An 18,339-nucleotide genomic window follows, 5' to 3' on the forward strand; every position below is an offset into this window, starting at 1 on the left:
TTTGCTGTATACCAGAAATTAACACAACATTGTAAATTAACTACACTTCAATAAAAACAAGATACAAAAATTTAAAACTTCTGTGCTCTGTGAAAGACACTGTGAAGAAAATAGATGAGAAAATAGACAACATGAAAAAACATTTATAAAAGACAGATCTGATGAAGTACTTGGATCCAAAATATACAAAGAGTGTTCAAAATTCTATAGTAATGAAAAGTTTTTTTTAATGGATAAATTTTGGCATGGACATTTAAAAGAAGATATAAAGATAGCAAATAAGCATGTGAAAAGGTTCTCAAAATCATTTGTAATTAAAGAGTTGAAAATGAAAACAAGACACTATATATACTAATTAGAATGTCTCATGTACAAAAAACTAACTATAGCCAATGTTGGTGAGAAGGTAGAGCTAGAAGAACTTTCATTATTTACTGGTAGGATTTAAAAATTGTAAGCTACTTTGAAAAAGAGTTTTATAGTTTCTTGCAATGTTAAACATAATTTACCCCCTGATCCAGTGATTGGGCTTTTCTGTATTTACTCAACTATTTTGAAAACTTATGTCCACAGAAAAATGCAAATGTTTATTGCAACTTTTTCCACATCATTGAAATCTGGAATTAACCAAAATATCCTTTAATAGGTGAATGAATTAACAAACTGTGGTACAACCATACAATGGAGTATTATTCAGCATTAAGCATGAGATAACTGCAAAGAAACTACATGAATCATGTAAAATGCATATTGCTAAGTGAAAGGAACCAGTCATAAATGTATACACAGTATATACTCCAATTTCATAAAATTCTGGAAAACAGAACAGCAGGAATTATAGAAAAAAAATAGCCAAAGTAATCTTGAGAAAGAAGAATGGAACTGGGGGAATCAACCTGCCTGACTTCAGACACTACTACAAAGCCACAGTCATCAAGACAGTATGGTACTGGCACAAAGACAGAAATATAGATCAATGGAACAGAATAGAAAGCCCAGAGATAAATCCACGAACCTATGGACACCTTATCTTTGACAAAGGAGGCAAGGATATACAATGGAAAAAAGACAACCTCTTTAACAAGTGGTGCTGGGAAAACTGGTCAACCACTTGTAAAAGAATGAAACTAGATCACTTTCTAACACCATACACAAAAATAAACTCAAAATGGATTAAAGATCTAAATGTAAGACCAGAAACTATAAAACTCCTAGAGGAGAACATAGGCAAAACACTCTCCGACATAAATCTCAGCAGGGTCCTCTATGACCCACCTCCCAGAATATTGGAAATAAAAGCAAAACTAAACAAATGGGACCTAATGAAACTTAAAAGCTTCTGCACTACAAAGGAAACTATAAGTAAGGTGAAAAGACAGCCCTCAGATTGGGAGAAAATAATAGCAAATGAAGCAACAGACAAAGGATTAATCTCAAAAATATACAAGCAACTCCTGAAGCTCAATTCCAGAAAAATAAATGACCCAATCAAAAAATGGGCCAAAGAACTAAACAGACATTTCTCCAAAGAAGACATACAGATGGCTAACAAACACATGAAAAGATGCTCAACATCACTCATTATTAGAGAAATGCAAATCAAAACCACAATGAGGTACCATTACACGCCAGTCAGGATGGCTGCTATCCAAAAGTCTACAAGCAATAAATGCTGGAGAGGGTGTGGAGAAAAGGGAACCCTCTTACATTGTTGGTGGGAATGCAAACTAGTACAGCCACTATGGAAAACAGTGTGGAGATTCCTTAAAAAACTGGAAATAGAACTGCCATATGACCCAGCAATCCCACTTCTGGGCATACACACTGAGGAAACCAGATCTGAAAGAGACACGTGCACCCCAATGTTCATCGCAGCACTGTTTATAATAGCCAGGACATGGAAGCAGCCTAGATGCCCATCAGCAGATGAATGGATAAGGAAGCTGTGGTACATATACACCATGGAATATTACTCAGCTGTTAAAAAGAATGCATTTGAATCAGTTCTAATGAGATGGACGAAACTGGAGCCCATTATACAGAGTGAAGTAAGCCAGAAAGATAAAGAACATTACAGCATACTAACACATATATATGGAATTTAGAAAGATGGTAATGATAACCCTATATGCAAAACAGAAAAAGAGACACAGAAGTACAGAACAGACTTTTGAACTCTGTGGGAGAAGGTGAGGGTGGGATGTTTCAAAAGAACAGCATGTATATTATCTATGGTGAAACAGATCACCAGCCCAGGTGAGATGCATGAGACGAGTGCTCAGGCCTGGTGCACTGGGAGGACCCAGAGGGATCGGGTGGGGGGGGAGGTGGGAGGGGGGATCGGGATGGGGAACACGTGTAACTCTATGGCTGATTTGTGTCAATGTATGACAAAACCCACTGAAATGTTGTGAAGTAATTGGCCTCCAACTAATAAAATAAAATTAAAAAAAAAAAAATCAGTGACTACCAAAGGTGTGGGTTAGGGAAGCAGGATTGAATATATGAAGCATAATGAATTATTTTTAGTATCTCTAATGTACTGTTATTAGGGCTACACGACATTATGCATTTGTAAAGATCTATCAAATTTTAAAGCACAAAAATAAACCTTAGTGAATGGAAATTTAAAAAATATCATTTAGGAGATCTGATGACTCTAGCATGGACTATAGAATGTGGCAAAACGGTGTAACTGTACAACAAATGTATGAAGCAACCCCACTGAAGAAGGTTGAAGGAAAAAGTAACTTTGGAAATGAAAGAGAATTTGTAAGCTTAAAGGCAAAAGATACTATACAAGAATACTTTCCCATGGGAGTTGGATTAAAAATTCTAATACTGTTCTACATGTATACAGGAATTGAACATTTAAGTAAATGAATGTGAGATGGCGGAAGTTTCTTACTGTTAGAGTTGGAAGTTACAAAAAAGCAAATGAAAGAGGGTAGAACAATCCATGCAATGACTGCTTAGAGTCAGATATCAGTATGAATTTGTTTAGCTTAATGTAAATAAATTAGTAACACAGAAATATTTACAGATACGTACATATGAACAGGCTAGTATACACACACAAACACACACATTTTATTTATTTGTGTATATCTGATATATCAGCTGAGAGAATCTACAAGAATTGGAGCCTAAGTAATATACCAGTACCTAAAACTTAGTTTTCAATACCATTCTCCAATAAGATGAATATGAGTTCATTGGAGAAATGGCTGATTCTGGGATGGAAGCAAGAATTATACAATATGAGCCTGGAATATCTCTTAGTAAGTAAGGACATACTAAAAACTTAACAAAAAGCAAACAAACAAGAAAGAAACAATGATGGGAGTATGTTACAGGAACACAGCCACCACTGTAAGAAATCTCAATAGCCAAAGCTGAAACAACACCCATGAGTCCATACTGATAAAAATACATGAGTAAGTAAATGAACAGTGAGTAGAGACAAATCTCCCATACAGAAGAACTCCAAATAATTTATGTAGATAGCATGCCCTCAAGGAGGTGGACCATACCTCCCTACTCTTTATGCATGGATTGTACATAGTGACTTCCTTCCAAAGAGTATCATATGCAAAGGGGGGAAATATTAATAGCTGCAGAATGGGGAAATCTGACAAACACTACCTTGCACAGAGATAAGTCATGCTGTTAATATATACACTTGATATGATGTGATGAGAATGGCTCTTTACCTCTTCGGTCTTACTCCAAAAAGTATAAGACCTCATTCTAAAAATAAGTAAAACATCATTCAAATCTCAATTGAAGGATTTATTTTTTTTTTTTTACAAAACATATGACAAGTACTTTTCAAAATTGTGAAGATCATGAGAATAGAAGAGGGAAAAGAGAAGGAAGTTTCTTTAATGCCACAGCCAAGAAGAGTCTAAAGAGACATGAGAAGTCTATAATGTGGTAGTAATATATTGAATGGGATTCTGGAGCAGAAAAAAAGACATTTAGTAAAAATAAAGGAAATAGGAATAAAGTGTGGCCATATCAACATAGATTCATTAATTGTAACATATGTACAATACTAATGTAAGATACTAAAAAGAGGGTGAACTGTGTTTAAGGCATGTTGGAATTCCCTGTATTATTTTTGCCATTATTAAGGAAGTTTGATTTAGACATGTGATTCTCAGAAAGAAATATACTTCTGTTCACTGGCAGTATGGTGACAAATCTCCATTAAGCAATTTTCCATTATATGAGAAAGCTAAAAAACATGTACACAAAACATAAATGAGAATGCGCAAAGTATCTAAAAATAATTAAAATATAAGATGAAAATCCTTAAATAAAAAATAAATAACAAAAAGACCTTGTCTCTGAATTATCCCTAGAACATTCCCTTTATATTTTCAATTTATTATTAGTAAATGGAGTAAGTGATTATGAAATTTGTGAGAATATATTTTGTAGTAGAAACTCTGCTACCCTGTAATAATGATGCCCTTCTGCAGCCTTCTGCTACAGATGCCTCACTGTCCTTTCCTTTAAGCAAAATCATTAAGCAAAATTTGGCCTTTTGCAAAGTTTAGTTAAATCCAGTTTCAAGTCATACCTAGACCTTAAACCAACCTACTTACACCCAAATATTCCACATATGTGAGTACTTTTAAGGGATCCTACTGGTAAAGAAGCTAAAGAATGTTCGACCCCCTTGAAAATTGCACTAATTCCCCATGCTAGTAAGGTTATGCTCAAAATTCTTTAAGCTAGGCTTCAGGAGTACTTGAATCGAGAACTTCCAGATTTACAAACTGGGTTTAGAAAAGGCAGAGAAACCAGAAATTAGAATGCTAATGTTCATTGGATCATAGAGAAATCAAAGGAATTCCAGGAGAACATCTACTTCTGCTTCAATCACTACACAAAATGTGTGGATCACAACAAACTGTGGAAAAACTTAAAGAAATGGGGCTAGACCATCTTACCTGTCTCCTGAGAAGCCTGTATGTGGGTCAAGAAGCAGCAGTTAGAACTTTATATGGAGCAGTTGATGCTTCGAAATTGGGAAAGGAGTATGACAAGGCTGTATATTGTCACCCTGATTAATTTCTATGCAGAGTATATCATGTGAAGTCCTGGCTGGAGGAATCACCAGCTGGAATCAAGATTGCCAGAAGAAATAACAGCATCCTCAGATCTGCAGATGACACCAGTAATAGCTGAAAGCAAAGAAGAGCTAAAGAGCCTCTTGATGAAGGTGAAAGAGGAGAGAAAAAAAATTTGTTTAACAGCCAACATTAAAAAAACTAAGACCATAGCATTCTGTCCCTTCATGGCAAACACGGAGAAAAAGTTGAAGCAATGACAGATTTTCTCTTTTTGGGCTCCAAAATCACTGCAGAAGGTTACTGCAGGCATGAAATTAGAAGACACTTGCTTCTTGGAAGGAAAGCAAAGACAAACCTAGACTGTATTAAAAAACAAAAACATCACTTGGTAGACAAAGGTCTGTATAGTCAAAGCTATGGTTTTTCCAATAATCATGTACAGATGTGAAAGCAGAACTATAAAGAAGGCTGAGAACTGAAGATTTGTGGTGCTGGAGAAGACTCTTGATAGTCCCTGGGATAGCAAGGAGATCAAACCAGTCAGTTTTAAGGGAAATCAATCCTGAATATTCTTTGGAAGGACTGATGCTGAACCTCCAATACTTTGGCCACCTGATGCGAAGAGCTGACTCACTGGAAAAAACTCCGATGATGGGAAAGATTGAGGACAGGAGGAGAAGAGGGTGACAGAGGATGAGATGGTTGGATGGTATCATCAATTCAATGGATATAAACTTGGGCAAACTCTGGGAGATAGTGAAGGACAAGAAGACCTGGTGTGCTGCAGTACATAGGGTTGCAAAGAGTTGAGCACGAGTTAGCAACTGACCAACAAAACAACTGGTAAAGATGACTTTCCCTTAAGAAACCTGTATCCCTTGTGGATTGCCAGATAGTTACCAGAGTAATTGCTGAAGATTAAAAATATGAGAATTTAGATAATCGTTTAACATAAAAGAGTACATAAAGTGATATCAACTAACTTATGAGTACAAAAACATCATTTACATTTAGAATTAACCTCAACTAGTGAGCAAGAGTTTTGTATACACTCTTGATATCAATGTGATTCTTGACTGGGCCTGAGGTTACTTAACAAATTTTGAATTAGGAATATGTTACACTGGGGTGTCCCAGATAGCTAAAGGAATAAAAAATACCCCTGAAATGCAAAGACACAAGAGATGCAGGCTCAATCCCTGGTCAGGAAGATCCCCTGGAAGAGAAAATGGCAACCCACTCAAGTATTCTTGCCTGGGAAATCCCAAGGACAGAGGAGCCTGGCAGGCTACAGTCCATGGGGTCACAAAGAATTGGACATAACTGAACACACAAACACATATCAGCTAGATTAGACCATAAAGGACTGGAGCAGGCTCAAAACATTTGAAAATAAACACTTAAGCACAAGTAAAGGTCGCCTAAATAATAATTAAATGTTGCTTAAACAGAAAACAAGCAATGCAAAAGATATATACCTGGCAAGGATATATGTTAGTATGCAAGCATTAAAACTTCAAAAGAAGAAAATATCTTTGTTTCATTAGACAATGTACTATGAACCAGGCCTACAATTATAGTATATTCCATGAAGTCATAACATTTAATTATGTTACATTATTTTTTTCCTCTCAGTTAAAAGAATACAATTTATCACATTTGTTTTAACATTAAATGGATTCAGTTCATTTCTGTTCAGTTCAGTCATTCAGTCCTGTCTGACTCTTTGTGACCCCATGGACTGCATTAAATGGGTTAGCTTAGTTTAAATAGAATTCTTCCAGTGAACAATAAGGTAGGACTATAAGGCTGAAAATTTAACCTAGCACCGTGCATTTGGTAAACCCAGTTGGCCTCTAAAGTCTCCCTCAGTCCAGCCAATCTTTCTATATGTACTTGAAGACTTAGTTGCTGTTTTTCTATTCATTTGGCATTTTTCATTTTAGAATGCATTAAAGGTAAATTGATAACATTTAATTTTAGAAGATGCAAAGTTTTTATTAAAAAATCTCAGTTATATTAATAGAATATAAAATTAAAATGATGCAATTGTATTACAATTTTTCTTTGATGATTATATTATTCATGGGACTTCATTTTCTTTCAGGAGATGATATGTGATAAAGGCATGAAATGTATTCATGTTATTTTAGGAAACATTCAATATTCAATGAACTGTCCAGAATACAAATAACTAATACTACTAGATTATATGTCCAATCTACTCTGTCAAACACTGAAGATTTGCTGTCGTTGTTAGTCACTCAGTTGTGTCTGACGTTTTGCGACCCAATGAAGAGTAGCCCATCAGGCTCCCCTACCATGGAATTTTCCAAGCAAGAATACTGGAGTGGGTTGCCATTCCCTTCTCCAGGGGATCTTCCTGACCCAGGGGTTGAACCTGGGTCGCCTGCATTGCAGGCAGATTCTTTACCAGTTGAGCCACCAGGGAAGTCAAAATATATAAAATCAGGAATATTCTAATATTGCCATTGTTGATTTTGTTAAGCATTATGGACACCTCATTATAACATTATTGACATCAGCATATACTCTTTGAAGCCTCAAAATAGTGCTACTTTAAGGGTGTCTATTTTATGAGTTTCATTGCGTGAACCTAAAGAAATAAAATGTTCTCTGAAACTCATTTTGTTAAACTATATACTTTCATTTTTTTCTAAGTATTGTTTCATATCTGCATTCATACATAGCAAAACAATCCCAAAATGTTTTGATTTCTATTCCAAACTTGCAGCTGAAGAGCATTTCTAAAAATGATGCATATAAAACATTTCCTCAAAACGAACGTTAACAGAAAAGACATTAAAGGTTGCCTCTGCAAATGAGGACGAGTATTGATTTTTATAAATAGAGTTCTACTGTGCTTTTCATGTGTTCAGTCATTAACTAGAGTATTTGGATTATACAGCTTTTATGATTCTTCCAGCACATATAGTCTGATTTAATTTTAGCATTCTTATTGATTGCAAGGGGTGTCAGAAAGGGCAGAGGGATGAATTGGGTTGACAGAGTTCAACATATGGCAACCAGTTAGAGACACCAGAGAATGTTTATTCCTCTTATATAAAAAAAGGAACACTAATGCTACTTATTCTTGAGAGAAGACTACATCTAAAATTCCACTCATCAATGTTTATAGAATATCTCTTTTAGCATATTTCAGCACAGTGGAATACATGAGTTATATAAACACTTTAAAAATTTAAATGATAAGAAATATAGTGGTAAGAACACTGGATTTAGCATCAGAAAATACTATTTACCGTTTATATAGTAAACTTGGATTATTTGCTTTAACTTTCTGTCTCTGTTTTTCATTGGTAAAATGAAAATGGCAGTCTCTCTCACCAAGTTTGTATTCGTTTCCTAGGGCTGCTGTAACAAAGTACCACAAACTGAATGGCTTGACACAACAGACTTCCATTGTCTTACAGTTCTGCAGGCTAGAAGGGTGAAACAAGGGGTCCGTAGTGTCATTCTTTCTCTGAAACAAACTGGGGAGGATTTTTCCTTGCCTCTCTCCTAGCTGCTGGTGGTTTGCAGCAATCCTAGGTGCTCTTTGACTTGTGGGTGGGTCATTCCAACCTATGTCTCTGTTGACACATCCATTTTCCCTTTTTACCTTTGTGTACCTGAGTACACATTTTCCCTGTGTGCCTCTCTCTGTGCTTCCTCTGTGCTTTCTATGAAGATACCAGTCACTCTGAATTAAGGGCCCACCATCCTACATCCGTATGTCTCCATCTTGTGTGTGTTAAGTCGCTTCAGTCATGTCTGACTCTCTGTGACCTCGTGGACGATAGACTCCAGGCTCGTCTGTCCATGGGATTCTCTCCAGTCAAGAATCCTGGGTTGCCATGCCCTCCTCCTTGAAATCTTCCTGACCTAGGGATGGAACCCGTGTCTCTTATGTCTCCTGCATTGGCAGGTGGCTTCTTTCCCACTAGTGCCACCTGTTTGCAACAGTTTGACTTCCTCACAAGGCCACATTGTAAGATATTGGGGCTTAGAATTTCAACATATCCTTTTCAGGTACAATTTAAGCTGTAACAGAGTTGAAGTAGGATTTAAGGAAAATATGATAAAAATCTTCTTGCACAGTTTCTAGTAATAGCAGCTTCTCAAAAATTTTTTTAAAAGAAGAGTTGAGAAGAGGAAGTTTAAAACAAATAAAGTCATCTAACCCTTAAGTCAAACAAGAGCCTTATGGTCCCAATAATGACAAAGGCAGATCATAGAAAATAGTTGGACAACTAAGGGGTTAATCCTAGAGATTCAGTGTTCTGTGTTATAGATAAGGAACTCCTAGGTTAGCATTTATAGGACATACATTGAAGCAATCTGCATCTGTCTCACTTCAGGAAACTTAAAAAAAAATCAGATCTTAGACCTCAAACCACTCTGGTCCAATAGATTAAGGCAAAAGAAGTATTTTACAGAGTTAATGTTTTAAAAAAGCTCGTTTCTGATACTCAGCTAGTTTTGAGAACAACTAAGTAATCTGATTGCCAAACAACTGTATGTTAATGAGTCTTATGTATTTTAGGTGAAGTATTTTCCATGTTAAAGTTAATTTCTTATTTTAACAAATTAATTCTGAGTTCTTCCTAGTTTTCTTGTCAGGATTTGCATACTGTTTAGCTCCTCAGATTTCATGCCTTCTTTCTATGGAAGCATAAAAATACCAAGCTAAAGCAAGATAGAGAGTTCATTTTGTAGCTAGTGTCAGGGAAAAGCAGTGACAGATAATCAGACTTTAACCAGAAAAAATAATTTTCAGAATCTGGGTAAAAGAAAAATGTGAGGCAAAATTCTGAGAAGCATATAGTTTTACAGATTGCTTTCTTTGTTCTATACCTATGGGAGATTGAAATGCCCTACAGAAAATGTAGACTATTTGGAGAAGCTAAATATATGCATCTATGGGTTGGGTGCCAGTGCGTAGAGTTAAGAGCTTGAACACCATATAGTCAGGGACAAATCAAGAACCATGTGGTCAGAAGTTCATGCAATTTGAGGAGCCTTTAAAAATAATATGAAATTGTGAATAGAAAATAGATTCAACACTGAATATTTTTAAGATAAGTAAAAAGCATGAAATTTAAACTTCTAAAATTCCAGTAAAAACTAAGGAATCATAAAATTTAGAAAATAATATACTTATATATTATCTGACAAACTTCTATACTTCTTCCCCTATATATTTGCATCAATAATACTCTAATTATAGACTAAAAAAATATTGCCCATAATGTTATGTAAATAATCCGAAGTTTAAAGAGCTAAAAAGTGGCAGATCTTGACTTTAAATCCAGCCAATCTTGTTCTATAATCCATACTCTTAGTTTCTATGCAATCCTTCCCAAATAAGAGAAATTCTTTTCCCTATATGTAGATGCCTGTGACTGTTTATAGTATTTCAGAAAGGATAAGACAGAAACTTGGAAAAGTGCCAACCACTGCCAAAGAGAACAGAGGGCTAAGGAAAGGGATTGAGGCAGAACTTTCCCTGATTACCCTTTCTTTCCTTCTGAATTTCATGCTAGGCTTAGGTTTTTATAAATAATAAAGTATAAAAATGGAAAAGCATGTGGAAGAAAGGAAGAAACTAGTGGAAGGAAGGAACTACTGCAGTTCATTTCTATACTATGGTTAAAACTTTTTTGCAATCAGGCTCTTACTTCACTTCTCCAGGGAGAATATTTTATGGGCTTTAAGGTACTTTAAAAACATATTTATTGACATAGAAGAATGTACACATTTAGCTGCTGAATTTTAGAAAAAATTACAAAAATTTGTATAGCTCCTTGAGGCTATTTAGAGAGAAAAGCATGTATGTATATATTATATGCATGATATAATATATGGAATGATAGATATAATTTTTTGTTTGTTTTTTTCCATTTATTTTTATCAGTTGGAGGCTAATTACTTTATAATATTGTAGTGGTTTTTTTCATACATTGACATGAATCAGTCATGGATTTACATGTATTCCCCATCCCGATCCCCCCCCCCCACCTCCCTCTCTACCGGATCCCTCTGTGTCTTCCCAGTGCTCCAGGAGTGAGCACTTGTCTCATGCATCCCACCTGGGCTGATGATCTCAATATATGCCACAATACTATAACACTAGATATAATTTTTTAAATAATAGAGATGGCTATCATTTATATCTATGATTGTCTGTTTTTAAAACTAGTTATCTAAAATAAAAATATGTACTTTGGCCACCTGATGCAAAGAACTGACTCATTTGAAAACATCTTGATGGGAAAGATTGAAGGTGGGAGGAGCACGGGACTATAGAGGATTAGATGGCTGGATGGAATCACTGACTCAATGGACATGAGTGTGAGTAAACTCCAGGAGTTGGTGACGGACAGGGATGCCTGGCATGCTGCAGATGATGGGGTCGCAGAGTCGGACACGACTGAGCAACTGAACTGAACTATTATAATAAATAACAATAATATAATAATAAATAATAATTATTATTGATATTGTTTAAATAATTATTTAAATAATTACTAAATAATATTGTTTTAATAATTTTAAACAATAATATATTTGGCTTAAAAAATACGGTAGTGAATTATATTTTAGGTCATTCTAAGTGTTTACATAATTAGTTACTTTAAGAAAATAAAATACTTTTTATTCACGCCAGTTAGTGTAATTAGTTTATATTCTGAACCACAGGAAGTCAAGAAATAAGCCTTTAATCATTCGAAGTATACATATTTTTTAATTTTGGAAGCCTTCTTGGAAAATTCTTTTATATGACACAAATCAACTCTGCAGATATATCAATAGCATTGTACAAACACATGCTATACACTTCAGCATTTGGAAATAAATGATACCTGTTATCTGGCAATGCATAGTTCCAAGTTATCTATAACCCTGATCTTGCTATTGATGTATTTGGATTAGATTGTATTGATTTGATAACATTTGAGAGCCAAAGTGCCAAAGTGCAGAGTCAGAGAGATCTAGTAACAATGACAAACTTCAGGCTTTCATTGCTTTTGTGGAGTGTTTATGGAATTCTGAATGAGGGAGGTAAGAGTTGCATTTTTTGCCAAATAAAAAATGCACATCAATATTCTTTGATGAAACACCAACAATTCAGCTAAACCTGATCAAGTTTCCTTCCTTCTAAGGAGGAAAATAAAATCAACAGTAGAGAATAAAAGCCACAAATCTGAAATATGCCTGTGTGTGTGCTAAGTCACTTCAATCATGTCTAATTCTGTGGGACCCTATGGACTGAACTCCACCTGACAGGCTCCTCTGTCCTTGGGATTCTCCAAGCAAGAATACTGGAGTGGGTTGCCATCGCCTCCCCCAGGGGATCTTCCCAACCCAGGGATCGAAGCTATGTCTCTTAAGTCTCCTGCATTGACAGGAAGGGAGGTTCTTTACCACTAGTGCCGCCTCAGAAGCCCAATCTGAAATATATGTATATCTAAATATATATACATTTTGTGTTGTATTATATGCTATATAAATATATACAAATATAATATATACATAATTTGTCAGGCCAAAGTCAGAATGACAAATACAAAATATCCATAAGTTTAAAATTAATCAATAATGGACATAAAGGTAATTAAGGCAGTTTTAAATAAAGCATTTGTAAACAATAAAAATGACTGACATTTGCTGCATGATGGCTACTTCCTAAAGCTCTGGAAATAATTCTCAATTACTAAGCTTGATTTTTCTCTTTCATATTCAATAATAATGTTATTCTCCAAAGCCTCCCTGGCATTTTACTTTTATTATGCAGCTTTATCCACAGCACAATAATGGGTACTTCACTCAATCCAGAGGCTCACCTATCTTTTTTTTTTTTAGTTTCTGCTCACTGTACAGTCCCATAAGAAACACCTTATTTTCATGCAAGAATCAAAGAAAGAACTATTGGACAAATGTTACCTGAGTATTTTAAAAAGTATTTAAATTTAGGGCACAAAACAAAAAATATATCAGTAGACTACCTTACAATAAATACGCCCTTATGATATATAAATCTCCTCTAGATATTGTTTTGCCATAGGTAAAAAAAATATGAACAAAAATCAAAAAGCAAATTATGAGGTAGGGTTTTCGTTATATCATGCTTGACTATTCATAGATTCCACATCAAAATCTTTAAATCTCTACTATATATAAATATATGTAAATGTGCACACAGATATTTCTATATCTGTGTGCATATTTTAAGCCTTAAAACAACTTAGTAAATAGCAAACTATCCATTTTCGAAGGCTTGATACCAGGACATGATCAGTCAATTCAAAGCAAGAAGAAATGACATTTATAGGAGAATGTAGTTAGTAACTACTAAGTCCTAGCACTGTTATGAGACCATAAACGGCTTTGGGTGATTTCATTAGGCCCCACATAATACACATCCACCTCAGTTTAATACAATAAGATACACTGACGTTTCAGTCAGGTTTGATACCTGCGGATGCATCAGTTTTTTCAGATTCACTGGTAAAACATAAAATTACTGTCATATTGTTCTTTTCTTTTGTGTATTTACTACATTTTGCTGTTCCAGTGGGAGATTGAAATTGTGCCATTCTTGTTTTATAAGCATGGAACAGAAAGCTTGATTAGGGATAGAAAAAGTGTGACTTGGTCATGATGGACTTTGAGTGGTTTTGCTACTATGTGATAGAATTGAAAAGACTATAGTTTTTATAGGAGATAGTTTTTATTTTGGATGAATTCTCTTTTATAATAACTAAATATCTAGGCTTCTGTAGCATATTTTACATGATTTCTGGGGTCATTAAGAGTGGAGGCACGCCATGTCATATGCATTTCTATTGTTTCTTTGAGATACACACACACACACATACATATATGTGTATAGTTATACTTATTAGTTTACATATTGCCTCCCACTGAACTGTGAACTCCAAAAGAACAAGAATCTTCCATTGACTAAAATGAACATAGTAAGACCAACAGCAAACCTTCCAAAAATAAAAAAAATGTTGAATTAGATTCAATCAGTTACTAACCCTCAAAAGATTAAGAATAATGATATGATTTTTAGAGGCAGTTCAGAATTTGTTTTCTAAAAAAGGAAAATTAACAGTGATTCTTAATGGTATATTTAGCACTTAAATTCAACAAAATGAACTTCTGCTTTTGTTTTATTAAAATTCTTTTTCATAAATACCTAGGTATGAATCTGAGAAACTAATGAATTAATTTCAACTTTCAGAATAGACTCATTTCACTTCTCAGTTGCAGAGGTGGAATTCATATCTCGGTAGAACTAATTTGAATGCCTGTTTATATGTAGCTGCTCAAATGCCTTTTTAGTTATGTTATGATTTTAACCAAATTTATGGAACTGGGGAAAACTTAAAAAGTTTTAATCATGGTGTATTTTTATTGATGAAATTTGTGTTTATGTTTTTATTAATAGTCTTTTTCAATAATGCCATTTCTAATGAAATTTTCTCATGATGATATGAAAACTGATTAGAATAGCTTGTAATGTGATAAATTAGTTGAATAATATATCTGAAGAAGTGGAAGAAATATTTTTAAATATATTTACCATCTTAAGTTTTTTCTTAAAATTCAGGTTTTTATGTTAAAAATAATTGACTTTTTATCTAATTGTTTATAGATAGGTTGTGCAGAGTTTAGAATACAAGTTATTTTGGGCTCACCACTCTTTCTGCTCTAGTCCAAACTCAGCCTCAATAGATTTAGGGATAGGAGATTTTCTTCTACAAGTAGCAATAGTAAAAACCAGACTTGGAACAACAGACTGGTTCAAAATTGGGAAAGGAGTATGTCAAGGCTGTATATTGTCACCCTGCTTGTATAACTTATGTGTAGAGTACATCATGCAAAATACCATGCTGTATGAAGCACAAGCTGGAATCAAGATTGCCAGGAGAAATTTCAACAACCTCAGATATGCAGATGATATCACTCTAATGGCAGAAAGCAGAGTAACTAAAGAGCCTCTTGGTGAAGGTGAAAGAGGAGAGTGAAAGAGCTGACTTGAAACTCAACATTCAAAAAACTGAAATCATGTTCCGAAATCTCTGGGGATGGTGACTGTAGCCATGAAACTAAAAGACACTTGCTGCTTGGAACAATCACTATGATAAACCTAGTGTATTAAAAACCAGAGACATCACTTTGTCTACAAAGATCCGTATAGTCAAAGCTTTGGTTTTTCCAGTAGTCATGTATGGATGTGAGAGTTGGACCATTAAGAAGGATATGCTCGGAAAAATTCATGCTTTCAAGTTGTGCTGCTGGGGAAGACTCTTGAGAGTCCCTTGAACAGCAAGGAGATCAAACTGGTTAATACTAAAGGAAATCAACCCTAAACATTCAAAGGAAGGACTGATGCTGAAACTCCAATACTTTGGCCACCTGATGTGAAGATCTGATGCATTGGAAAATACTCTAATGATGGGAAAGATTGAGGACAGGAGGAAAAGCGGGCAACAGAGGATGAGATGGTTAGATGGCATCACCAACTCAATGGACATGAGTTTGAGCAAACTCCAGGAGACAGTGAAGGACAAGGAAGCCTGGCGTGCTGCAGTTCATGGAGTCACAGAGAGTCAGACACAACTTAGTGACTGAGCAACAGCTAAGATTTTTTTCACTTACTAAAATTCAAAGTTTATGTGAGAAAAAGCACATTCAGTGAAAATACTAATTCCAATAACCTTGAGGCCTTACATATATGACCAGGTTTCATTGCAGGCACTACCTAAATTAGCCAGTTGGTTTTCTCAGTGGCATTGTGTTCACACTACTGTGACTCTCTAGCTATCGCTCCATGACTTGGGTTAAATTATTCATTAGAAGCTACATGCTAGGAATTAGATATTGAAAGATGAGTAAAATCTAATTTTGGAGGGGAAAAAAAAGACAAGTAAAGCAAGCAACAATGATATAGAGTATCCTAAAGAATTTATATGCTGCCCAAATATACCTTAGGCACATCAATTTTTTTTTTTTGTTTACTAATACCATTATTTCTCCATGCAATATATGACTTACCTGAAACATTAAATTATATTTTAGCAATTTCATCTGTTCCTACCAACTTTTTCCTGCACATTTTAGTTATAGTTCTGTTTTAAACAGACATATCTGAAAAATTTCATACAACTATAAAACTCTCCAAATGGTAACTTATTGTTTTTGGATAAAGCTCTAAGTTATTTACATGTATTATACAGTTTTATATTATTTGGCCCTGTTTGCCTGTTTAAGTGGAGAAGGCAATGGCACCCCACTCCAGTACTCTTGCCTGGAAAATCCCATGGACGGAGGAGCCTGGTAGGCTGCAGTCCTTGGGGTCGCCAAGAGTCGGACACGACTGAGCGACTTCACTTTGACTTTTCACTTTCATGCATTGGAGAAGGAAATGGCAACCCACTCTAGGGTTCCTGCCTGGAGAATCCCAGGGACAGGGGAGCCTGTGGGCTGCCGTCTATGGGGTCGCTCATAGTCTGACATGACTGATGCGACTTAGCAGCGGCAGCAGCAGCATGTTTAACCTCATCCTCTGACGCACACATGTTTCTTTTCTGTGCCCAAGCCACTTAAGGTATTTTCTTTATTCTACGATTATGCAAAGTTTCTTCCTACTTCACAACCATGGCATATGCTGTTTCTCTGCCTCATACAATGATTGTGGTTTCTATAAAGTATATAAGACATTCAAAATAATAAATGCCATCAGAAAATATTCATTACATAGTATTTTTATTCTTTTCTGTAATATCATCATGGTTCAGTCAAGGTCTTTTGAGTAATAATTTGCAAACTAAATCAGTAATCAGAAAGGAGCTGGGAAATTTGATGCACAAGGGTAAGGTATCTAACTACAGTTCCTTCTTTGGGAAATTTAATGTATTTTGGTTTGACTCACGTTCTGTTCTCTTTTTTCATCCATTGTTTCTTTAAAGTTTTTTAATCAACATCTTGTTTAGAGTTCCTACTAAATGCATTAAATACATTATTCTAAACACATTACATGAGGACATCAGTTTTTAAATGATCTTTTTTTATAATTTTGAACTAAGTATGTAAGCATGTCTAATATATAAATATCTAAAATATAAATTCTAGTCCTATTCTTCTCAACCTGTTTATCTTTTAAAAATCTATTTAAATATAAGAATCTTCTTTTTTTTAAGAATTAAATTCTAGTGGAAAAGTCTTTTAGATTCTTTTTCACTCATAGTATCTAGATTCTGAAGCCATTAATACTGTAGCAGACTTTGTTTCAGATCTAACTGATGGTTAAGGGATATTACAGGGCTGTCTTGCTCTAGGGAAGTAATGTGCAAGACACAATCCTGTCTGATAAGCTGCATGGTATTGAGAGTCAGCTGAAATAGGAAATGATGACCCTTATTAAGATAAGTGTTTGAATAAAAACTGTGTCATGTAAGGTGTTTTTAACAAAAATCAAATTGAAATTAAAAGAAAAAATTGTCAGATGCTATAAAATAATCTGAAAAAAAAAAACCCCCCAAAACAGGCACTTGATATAGCATGAAAATTTAAAAATTTTAAAATGCCCCCTAGAAAACCCCTAAAAAAATGATGCCTACTAATGCTTTTCTAGCTTTAATGAAAATGCCTTGAGCATAAATTTAAAACCAAGAGAAGCAAAGGCAGATGCTTTTGTTCCATCAGCTATGTGTTCCTTTCTCTCTTAGGAGGATCATCTTGTTTTAGCACTAATATTGAATCACGTAGGAGGCTTAAATACAATTAACTGATTTCCCTAAGGTTAGTGGGAAGTGTAACACAGGGAACCAAGTATAAATCTTTATCCAAGATTTATCCTCAGCAGTTACAGCTGTGCCTTTGCAGACTCCTAGAGTATCCTGAAAGATGTCTGTAGTTTATATGGCATTGTAGAGAGTACTTTTGGAAGCATCCTTCCAGTTTTATACAAAGGGATGAGGGATATTCTATGAGCAGAGAGTCACAATATGTTCCAGTTCCAACAAGAAAAGAGATTGGCAGCCTGGATTCTTCAACTTCAGTCCTTTCCTGACAACTCCAGTACCAGAGTAACTTCCATGGCTCTAACACAGAAGATAACGCTTTGGAACACTGAATAGCACAAAATGACAGCCTCTCAAATATCTAGCAATGTTGCATTAAATGTGTAAAAAGGTAGTTATTTTATCTCACTATTGTG

Source organism: Muntiacus reevesi, chromosome 1, assembly GCF_963930625.1.
Source record: "Muntiacus reevesi chromosome 1, mMunRee1.1, whole genome shotgun sequence".
NCBI classification, from domain to species: domain Eukaryota; kingdom Metazoa; phylum Chordata; class Mammalia; order Artiodactyla; family Cervidae; genus Muntiacus; species Muntiacus reevesi.